Source organism: Myodes glareolus, chromosome 19 (assembly GCF_982192425.1).
Source record: "Myodes glareolus chromosome 19, mMyoGla1.1, whole genome shotgun sequence".
Taxonomy (NCBI): Eukaryota; Metazoa; Chordata; class Mammalia; order Rodentia; family Cricetidae; genus Myodes; species Myodes glareolus.
In genome coordinates, this window is record NC_142044.1 from 26,610,490 (window position 1) to 26,621,968 (window position 11,479).

Here is an 11,479-nt window from a genome sequence, read left to right on the forward strand (position 1 = left end):
AACTTTAAGCTTGTATCACTAAACCAAAATCCATGTCCATGCAAAATATCTAGTCAGTTTAGTAGCTTATTTTTCCTATATTCCAATATTCTCCTAAAAATAATAAACATCCATAACCTACCAATTAAGCAAAGACCATTCATACCCCCCAAAACTCTTGGGAATGTGGATGTTGTTTTCTCCTAACTGCTTCCTACTGTCTGTGGGCAAACTATCTTTAGGATCCCTGATAAAATTTTGAGATAATGACCAAGTCCTGGGAAGACCAGTTGTAACTTTTATTGATAGATGTCACCTGTCAAGTTTTAGGAGTTCTCCCTTGATCACAGCTGGTCCATCTTAACCTGGATTGAATTTATAGCCTCTTGTTTCCTGTGGAAACAAAAGCCAAGCTGCTTCTCCCAAGCAATGCATTTTTTTTTTTGATTTTTCGAGACAGGGTTTCTTTGTGTTGCTTTGGAGCCTGTCCTGGAACTAGCTCTTGTCGACCAGGCTGGCCTCAAACTCACAGAGATCCACCTGCCTCTGCCTCCTGAGTGCTGGGATTAAAGGTGTGCGTCACCACGGCCCAGCCAGCAATGAATCTTTTAATTTCCATTTTACAAATACATATTTGACTTCTATTTTAAAGCTAAGGCATTTTTTAAAATATTTAGGTTGTTACATTATATCAGTCTCCCTTTCAGTCCTGTGTCTCTTGTCTATCAGCGATTAAAAAAATTCAAAATCAACACAAAACTGTACAGGATCCAGATGCCCTGTATGTTTTCTATCTTTACATGGCTTTTTTTCTTTTATATCATTTTACTGTCTCTTTAAAGACTTTGCTTTTTAAAACTATCTATTTCTTTTTATAACTGTCTATACTTTGTCCTCTCTTTCACAAATCTTTGTACATTTTTTAAACATTTTGTGACCCATTTAGAGATTTGTGTGGGTTTTTGTCTGAATCTGGCTTTAGTGTGTATCTGTAATCATTATTTGATCACTGTTTTAAATGGGTCAGTGGGCTTGGCTGGGACCAAAGTGGCTGCTTTGGCCTTTGGTTCCACTTGACTTGGCTTTTTAACATGGCAGAAACAACAATGAGCGTCACGCTTACCTCCCACGGCCAATGCTGGGAACAGGTAGCATGCAGCTGGCCCACAAACAGTTTTTGTCTCTACAAGCAAGAGCTAAATCCTCCACACACTACTGACTAGTTAGCCTCTCTACCGAGGCCTGTGTGAGACTATGGAAACCCACGATGCCGCTTAGCTCATGGTGGCTGGTGGCCGGTCCATCTTGAAGGCAGCTGTTGGAAGAAGTGTCTCTGCAGTGCTGCTGTATGAGATTGCGAGACAAGAAGGCCCGGTGCAGCTCCATTTCTGTGCATTCAGAATCTTTTAAAAGACTTTTCAGGTCTTCTGTGGATCCACACCAGACTTTGGGAGCTGTTTGTCTCCGGCTTATTTTTAACTAGCTCTGACAACATAAATTAACCAATTTCTATTATTCTCTATTTTACCATGAGACTCCTGGCTTTTTACCACACATCTTGTTTCTCCTGATGTTGCAGGCAACTCTTGGGCTCTGCCTTCTTTTTCCCTTTATCTCTCTTTGGATTTCCTACCTGACTCTATTTTCCCTGGCTATTGGCCAAATAAGCTTCTTTATTAACCATATTCACAGCATTCAGAGGGGCATCCCACACTAAAGGCCATACCTCCTAATAGTGCCTCTCCCTTGGAGGATCATTTTTTTTCTTACCACCACACTGGGAAAGATTAAAATATTTCAATTTCTTTGCATAATGTTTAAGAAGGTGAGGATGGCTATGGAATATTGGGCCTTGGTGGACTAGCTACTTTTGATAGAAAAAAAAATCTGACATGGACACAAATAACATTTTTGAGTACAGATAATAAATAGCTACATACAAACACATAAAATGAACACACAATGAAATGACAAGAGCACATTTAACCATTGAAAGAAGCAAAATAGTGACACCTGGATCCCCACAGGCAGCATAGTGATTTGGTAAGAGTTTTCCTGTAAAGAGAAGGTGCGGTTGGAAGTCGGTTTCCTGTATTTCACTGGCTTTTGTTTGTTTCTTTGCTTGCTTGCTTGGATTTTGGGATTCTTTTAGGTTTTTGGTTTTGGATTTTTTTTCTCCTTGGATTGAAAGCTGCTTTGCAGTTAGTGGATTAAGCCTGCAAGGGATGGGGAAGGCTTAACAAAGAGGCTGTGTTGTTAAGCGGAGATGAACTTTGAGTCTTAGTCTCAATTGTGGCTCCCAAAGTAAGAAGGGAAAATGAAAAGGGTGTGGTTAAAGGCTCTTTGGCAGACTAGAGAAGCAGTTTGTAATTCTGTGAGCATATATAGAGATTAGCTATTAAAAAAAATTAACTGCAGAGAGAGACAGCTGTGGGGTGCTATAAGAAATGGTTACAAGTCAGCAAGGTCAGGAGGGGTAGAGACGGACGACATTATAGAAGGGCTGAGAGTTCAGCGTCTGCATTGATCTGGTCTGTCAAAGAGGGACTGTAGGTGGAAGCATTCAGGGTAGGAGGAGCAATGGATGGTTCCAGGGTTAGAGACAAAAATGCACTAGGTGTCCCTGTGGTGGGTAATGGCTAAGCTGTCAGTGTTAAGGTCCGCACCCATCCCCCATGGTTGGATGGGGGAAGCAGAGAGAAGAGGAGAGTTTTTCAGCACCCACGAGTCACCATGTGTATCCGAAAAGCCATAGGTTGAGATGCTGGGTGTGGCCACCCTGGAGAAGTGAAAACTTGGGATAGGGAGCCGGTGACTAGGAAGGCAAATTGTAGCAGCATTACCTTGCTCAGGAGGAGTTAAACTCTCCAGCTAGCCAGAAAAGGGTTTTTCAGATCCAGCAAAGGCAGAGCTGGAAGCTCTTGATCCAAGCTAATAAATAAGAAGTCCAATGTGCCCAGAGTCGAGCTGCACAGGCACAATGCCCTGGGTATCGGGTAGGAGATTAGTATGGTGGCACCTACTAGTAGCTGTACTAATGACCCCTGGTGCTCAGCCTGAGGACCCTGTCCCACTTCCTTAGGTTCCCCACCCCCATCCTAGTCTCCTGGTCCTTAAGACCCTGGACACCGGTTCATCTTGCCTCCTCCCTAGGAACCCTGATTTGAGCTGACCCCTGACCTTTAGGCTACCCCTCAAGCTGCCATGCAGAATGTTGCCATTGTCCTGCACCAGGGGCCCAGACCCTACTCCTCCTCTCTCTTCTGGGCCCCAGGAGGATGTCGCTGGGGGACTCAGGTACTTTTCCTTACTGAGACCCTGCTACCACAGAATTATTAAAAATTATCACTTAACCGGGTTAAAGCTGGTTCCCTCCTCTAGAGAAAGTGCAGCTGAATGCAGCTCCTCTCTGTCCTTGGGCTTTCAGCCTCAGCTACAGCTTGTACAAACTCCAGTACTAAAGCCATGTTATTCTCTTCCCTGTGTTACCTTTGTTTTAACAGGTCTGAGTCAATATTCGATACAATATTCTGGAAATGCAAGCACACACACGCGACCTCTTCTTTCTAGGAGCTACGCTCTGAGCTTACAACTACTGTTCAAATCCACCTTCCAAACGACTATGGAGCAGCGCCACACAGCAGTTAAAGGTGTCCCTGCAAGGCTTTCCTGGCTCAGAAAAGGGTGAAGACCAAAAGACAGAGAAATAGAACAGAAGACAAGAGTCATCGACATTCCAAAAATGGAGGGTACATGAATTGCTTGGGTGAAGAACCCTTGGGAGAGTCGGGGACTGGAATGGGGCTGGGCTGCTTCCTCACCCAGTAGCGAGACCAGAAGTAACAGTAGTGGTTGGAGATGTGTGAACAGATCTCTCAACTCTCAGACCCCTTTCCAGATTTGTAGCCAAGCAACCGTTGCTGCTCAAAGATAGCTGGGTAAAGGGTCCCTGTGAATTTGGTGAGAATTGTTACAATTCACATAGGTGGAGTAGTGGCTCAGTTGTCTTTGTTATCACTCTTTCTTGCTGAGTTAGGGTGGGCCCCTCATCAGGAGATCTTAGAACATGTTCTAGTATCAGAAATTTTGGAGACTGCTGTCATCATGTCCTTTGGGTGGTATCCTCCATATAAGAGTTTATGATCTGGGAGACAAGACCAGCAGACATTTTAAAAGAGTTTAGTCTCACGCCTTTTAAGTTTGGGTTTAAGAAAGCAGGCGTATTCATTAATAGAACACAGTAAGCGGTCATATTGCAGAAGGACAGTGAGTAAGGAAACCCATGTATGGGGTCAGAGAAAGTAAACAAAATCGATGAGGAAGGGACCCTCCTCAATGACCTCCAGGCCTGCTAAAATCTAGTTACCTTACATTATCATCTTCAGAACGGAGACCCTAAGCCCACCCAGTCAGTGAAAATCAAGTCATTCTAGCTGCTTCCTACTGGAACTGGGGCCGAGATTCTCCCCTGCTTGCACTCTAGAGTTGAAGAGAAGATGCTGTTGTTGAAGACACCACACCCTTCAGATGCAGAACTTGGAGGAATTGAGCTGGAACTGACCTGGTAGCTATCTCCCGTGGAGTCTCTCTCATAACATGTGAAGGTGTTAGTCAGGTCACCAAAGGACAAAAGCACCAGTAGCCCCAACCCAGCTGTAAAACTTACAACCGTCGAAGATAATCATCATGGGAAGATTTGTTAAAGGCTACGCTAGTCGCTTTTCTATCTTTGGCATAGCTAACAACATGATAACTGGACTGAAAATCTTCTCAATTGTTTCATGCCTGGTACTATAAACCTAGCCAACTCCCCATGACTGATGAGGTCATGGACCCTAAAGAGAAACCTACAGCTGCCACCCTCCTAAAGCAGCAAGATTCCTAACCACATTCTAAATCCTTATCCTTTCACTCCCAACTGATTGTAGCTCTCACTCTCCTCAAAGAAGCCTCTTTCTTCAGCACAGACTGTGGGGTTTTGAATGAGCATGGTCCACATAGGCTCGTAGAGTCACATGCTTAGTCCCCAGTTGATAAACTGGGAAAGATTAGCAGTGTGGCCATGTTGGGTGGGTGTATCATTTTAAAAGAGGTGTGAAGCTGGGAGTGAGCTTTTGTGAGAAACTAGCCTCAGCAGAGAAGTGGATCTCGAATCTGGGATGTCTGGATGGCGAATGAATATATAAACACAGGATTCTGATGCTTCAAACCCCAGTATTTTATTGTAAATTTTACACAAGGAAAATGATTCTGTTTTCTTGCCATGGGTTAATCATTACCTGGGCAAAGCAGTTCCCAAGAAGTATAAAGATTCTTTGAAATCAGACCATCATCATTCATTATGACATTTTCCCAGTTCCCAAGCCCCATGCCAGCCACTATATTCTTAATTCTTGCTGAGTTAATCATAAAACAGCTTCTGAGGCTTTCACCGCAGAGGATAACTACCCACAGTTACCGAAGCATAGTTAAGTGGGCTTTACTCCATTGTCATACCCTTCCCATTGTTGTTCCTCACAGTTCCAGTTTTGATTTATAAGGCCATAGGCAGTCAGCCCTAAAATCCCTAAGTTCCTCAGAAACTTTATTCATCATGACTAAGTTCTTTTCTGTTTCAGTATGATTCTTTGCCAAGTTTTATAATCAGGTAAAAAACAATGTCTGCATTTTCCCAAATTTCCCCAATTCTTTCATCAGTCAGGTTTTTCCGTAACCTGCTTTACAGCTTCGATGCCTGCCCGCTCCGTCAGCTCCGGAAGACTCAGATTATCATACAGCACATCCGTATTTTCAGAAGTCACTGGTGCGGAAAGAGAAAAAGAATAAGTACACTAATAGAATCGCTGTGACCAGAATCATCTGTAACATTGCCAAATATGTACACAGACGCCATAGAAGCAGACCTCAGGGCACATATCTGTTTTCTCCTTGGCCCTCAACTAACAAGCTCATTTAGCAACCACTGGGTTGCCTGGAAGGAATTGCTTCCTGCATCTCAGGAACTGCATGTGGAGGGGGGCCAGCAGATTGAGTTGGGTATCATTCAGTTATGGGGAAAACAACACATGGGGAAACAGAGTGACAGACTCAACATTTTTCTCTCACTATGAACCAGGACAGCCAATGAGAGAATTCGAAAACAGAACATTTTGCCACACTGGTCAAGTTCACCGCCCTAGAAAGTCTCCTGCCCTTGAAAATGGGTTTCAGAATCCTAAGCGACATGACCAGAGCCTGAAAAATCTAAGGGCTGAGGCAGGAATCATCTTCCACCAAGGATGTGCTAGGAGCTTGGTGACTGCTCACTTTCTATACCTCAGTCTCTATATGCGGTCCATGGACTGTTATCACTCTGGCCTTGCTGGCCTTAGAGAGGACGGTGATTTGAGTATGGTCACCATAATTCAGGAGCTTTGAAGAGGTGACATCTGAAACAGTCCTGTGAGAGCCAACACAAGGACTCTCCCACACTTCCCTCAAATCATTCTTACCCATTAGGGCTTGAAGGAGATAAAGAATGAGGTTCCTTATGTCAATCAGTGACAGTATGGAGTCCTGTCACAGCTGATCTAGGATCATACCACCTGGGCCATCCATATGCCCCAAATGATCCAATTACAGGTAGAGGAGACAGGTGTTCTGCTAATAATAGCATTCCCAGTACAACAGCTGCTAAAAGATATTTGCTTATAAATGCTGAACTAAACCAAGATAGGTATTTTGAAAATACCTTGGCTTCAAAATTGAAGTCAAAAGGTGTGTTATTTTGGGGAAAGATTTTGCTTTTGTTCCCACAGGAAATGAGAGAATGTGGATTTATTCTGAGTTAAGAAAAGTCAGGTTTGATCAAGGAAGATCACCTGAGAAATCTCTGGTAGGAACAGATGGCCCAGATGACAGAGTTCTACATCCAGAACAGATTCAGGATGCTGCCTGAGATAATCAAGCCTCACAGGATATTCAGTCAGGACTTGATCATAATTCTAAATTTTCTTTAGGTCCCCATAAGATTATCACTGCCCGCAACCAGCAGGAAGTAGTCTGGAATACTGCACCCACATTCCCAAAATATGGACTATTGGCTATTTTCCTTTGAAAAAAAAAAGAAGAGGGGGAAGTAGTGCAGGAGAACAATTCTATATCTGTCAATTATGTTTTAAATAAACACTGATTGGTTGGTAGCCAGGCAGGAAGTATAGGCAGGAAGACCAGACAGGAAGTAGAGGTGGCACAGTGAGAACAAGAGAATTCTGGGAAGAAGGAAGCCCATTCCTCCCAGTCCTGCCCAGATCACAAAAGAAGCAGAATGTGACCTGTCCCACTGAAAAAGGTAGTGAGCCATATGGTTAACATAGATAAGAATAAAGGGTTAATATAAATTATAAGAGCTAATATGAAGCCTGAGCTAATGGGTCAATCAGTTTGTAATCTAATGAAGACTCTCTGTATGATTTTCTTTAGGGATTACTGGCTGTGGGAACTGGGCAGGACATAAACCCCAACAAGAAGGCCCTCATCTTAAAGCAAGCAGGGCATCTTCTTTACACAATCAGGCACAGCAGAGAAGGGACCAACTAGGACCATGTGGTGATTGGAAAACTCATAGGAGACCAAAAGAAATAATAATTGACATATCATTGGCCACCAGCTTCATAGAAAACTGGCCTTCTCCTGTGTAAGTGCGAATGAACCTTTCCCCCCAAGGTGACATGAAGACAGGGGATAAGGGACTAACAATGCATCCGGCCCCAACCTGTCTTCACTACATCAGTTCACCTATCTCTTTCCTGACATGACAACATTCTCTGCACCTTCAGAAGCCCTCACCCCTTTAGTCAGCTCCTCTAAATGCCCTCCACTTATAGCATCACTTCTCTCCTTCCGTGTTCCCCTAAGTGCCCTCCACATATAACATCACTTCTCTCCTTCTGTGCTCCCCTAAGTGCCCTCCACATATAACATCACTTCTCTCCTTCCATACACAACTCAAACTTTGCAGTTTATCCTCCAGGATTCAGCCTCCACAAACATAGCTTTGGTTCTCTGGGTGCACCATCTGATCTATCAGATCCGATTTTTTTGTTTGTTTGCTGTTAATATTTTTAGTAACAGGTTCATTTTCATTTCCTCTTTTAAAGAAAGCTCTTTTCACTTAACATGATCTGTGACAGTAAGGACATCTCCTCCAGATATTTCAAAGGCATCTCCAACCTTGTACCCACTACCTGACCTATAACTCAGTTCTGGGTCCTGGTAGAGTGTGGACAATCTTTCTCTAGAAGCCATCATCCACTAACTATCCCATACTGTACCCACTTCCCCACCCTCTAACTCAGAAAAGGGTGCCAATAGTATGTGAATAGTATTTCTGTAGAAGTCATTGTCCACTAAATGTACAATACCATACCTAATCCCTGCCCTATGACTCAGTCAAGGGTGGGGATAGAGTGTAGATAATCTTTCCTTAGAAGCCATCATACACTAATTATACTATTGTCTAAATGCTTCCTTGTCTACTGCTGCCAACTAGAGGATTGACTGTAGGTCTTTCCCTTGACCAGAATTTACAAATTTACAAGTAGATATTTCAGGAGTGTGTGTGTGTGTGTGTGTGTGTGTGTGTGTGTGTGTGTGTGTGTGTGTATTTGGGGGATTGTACATTTCAAGGTAAAGCCACGGGGAAACTCCTGTGCTCTGTTGTTCAGGCATTCTGCCTACAGTTTCATATGTGTTGTGCTATTACTTTATGGAGCATTAATGGGTTTAATGGGTTTTAAGGATCACCTGGTGGCTTCTGAGAGGGGCAGGACCTTAACTGACAAGAGATAAATGACTAGAGATGGCTGGGATTCAACTTGAGCTTCATCCAACTAAAGACGCCTTCATTTGAGCATCCCAAGTTAGATCCCTTCCCACAAGGGCAGCTAACTCTGCATCTACAGATAGTAGTACCTAAGATTGGCCATCCTTAATGGTGGCTAAGGATGATGGAGCATGGGCCTGGGACAGAACAGAAGAAAAGATTCAGGTCTTTGGACATGCCACACTCACTTGGTCCCCATGTCTGCTCACTACAACTGTCATTCTCAGTGACAACTTGATTCTTCTTGTAGGCCACAATTGCACGCTTTTTGATAGGTGCTGAATCCATTGTCTCCCTTTGCTACTGTCCCTGAGCTTGACCCTGGAGAGACAAAACGTTTCTATAGGTTTATAGTGCTTTGTCTCATATAAATTATGTTTACTTTTAATCAAGTCAATATATGCCTGTAATTGAAAAGTCAAATAAATCTATAAAGCTTGTGAGAAAACACGAGCACATGGCAAATCTAATTCTAGTGTTTTGCTTGTCATCTACTCTATTATCTCTATGTCTTTTTTTTCAGCCTGATAATTTGACCATTAGTGAAACTGAGATACTGAAGTCACCTAACTGGGGTTAATCTGTTACTTTACATAGAGAATTTGCTTTATGAAGTTCTGTGGATTCATGTTTGGTACAAATATATTTAGAATTATAATGTCTTCTTGATAGATTGATCTCTTGATTAGAGTGGAGTGACATTCTTTCTTCTGACTGTTTTTTGGATCTATTTCTTAGGATTTACTATAGCTTTTCTTGTTGGTCTACTTCTCTTTGCCCTGAATGCTTTTTCCCAACCTTCACACTAAGATAGTTTCCATCTTTGGTGGTTGAGGTTGTTCCTTGGTCACAGCAAAACAGATCCTGTATCTTAATCCTGGCTATTACTGTCTTTGATTAGGGAGTTTAAACTGCTAATGTTCGACGTTTATTGATTCCTGTCATTTTGTCTATTTTTATGGTGTTTGTTGTATTTTGTTTAATCACTGACCTAACATTGTTAATTTTTTTCTGTCTCTGCTTGGATAGTCTAATCCCATTCTTTGAGCAGAAATATACTTTTTAGTTTCCTCTGTAGGGCTGGCCTGGTGATCATAAATTCCTTTCCCGTGCTTTGTTGTGAAAAGGTTTTGTTTCTGAATTGACTATGCCTGACAGTTTTGCTGGGTATAGTTTTCAGGCTGGCATCTGTATTCTTTTAGAACTTGCAGTATATTATTTGAACTATTTGATTTTAGAGTCACAATTGAGAAATTAGCTGTTACTTTGACCCACTTGCTTTTATATGTAAGTTGACCTTTCTCTCTTGCACTTTTCAATATTTTTTTCTTTTCTTTTATTTAATGTTTCAACTTTTTATATGGTATAGGGAGTTTCTTTTCTGATTCTGTCTAGTTAGTGCTCTACATGCCCCTTGCATCTCGACTGGCAGCTCTTTCTTAAGATTTGGAACATTTTCTTCCATGATTTTGTCAAAGTATCTCCTATGTCTTTGCCCTGGTTCTCTTCTCCTTCTTCTATACCTATGATCAATAGATTTGGTCTTTTTATAGTGGTCCAGAGTTTCTGCATGTTTTGTGTACTAGGACACAAGCTGGGGTCAACAGAAGAAGGAGACTCAGCTGATGAAATGCCCCCTTGAGATCCAATGGTAAGACATTTTCTCATTTAGTGAGCAATCAATGGGGGATGGCCCTGCTCATGATAGGTGGTCCAATCCTTGGGCTGCTGGTTTTGCGTTCTATAAGAAGATGGGTTGAGCAAGCCATGGGAAGCAAGCCAGTAAGCAGTTCCCCTCTATGGCTTCTACATCAGCTCCTGCCTCTGGGAGCTTGCCCTATTTGAATTCCTGCCCTGATTTCCTACAGTGATGATCAGCAATGTGGAAGTGTAAACCAAATAAACCCTTCACCCACAACTTGCTTTTGGTCACGGTCTTACATTGAAGCAATAGAAGCCCTAACTGAGACATTATGTTTATGGGGTTCGTCACCAGCTGGGACTGATCACAATCCTCTTTCTTCTTTCAGTCTCTGTCCCTTGATCCATTCCGTTGCTGAGACTTTCCACTAAGCTGTGTAAATTTCTGAATTTTTCATTTCAAGTTTATTTCAATCTAGGTTTTCCTTAAAAATTCTCTTTATCAAATTCCTTATTTCATTCAAATGTTTTTTAAGTCTTCATCTTGGCATATATTCATCTTTTTCAAGGCACTAAAGCATATTTATTAATGTGTAGAATCATTATCTTGTGTGTCATCTAAAGTTGATTTTGTCCTGGAAAAATTACAATGGAAGTAATAATTTTTCAAGCAGTCACATTTATTTTGGTTTGGGGTTTTGTTTTTGTGTGTGGGGGGGGGGGTATTTTGTTTTGGTGTTTGTGTGTGTGTGTGTGTGTGTGTGTGTGTGTGTGTGCGTGTGTGTTGTTTGTGTTTTTGCAATAGGTCCTAGGCAACTGGAGTTAGGTTGTTGGTAGTGTGTTTAGTATGGCTATCTGCCCATAGCTACATTTGTCTGTTGACATTTCTGTCTATTTGCTATTACCCAGATGTCAGTTTTTGGACCACCTGAATGGTACTTGAGATTCATTCATGGGACCACTCAGTGTTGAAGCACAATTGAAGTAACAGAAGGG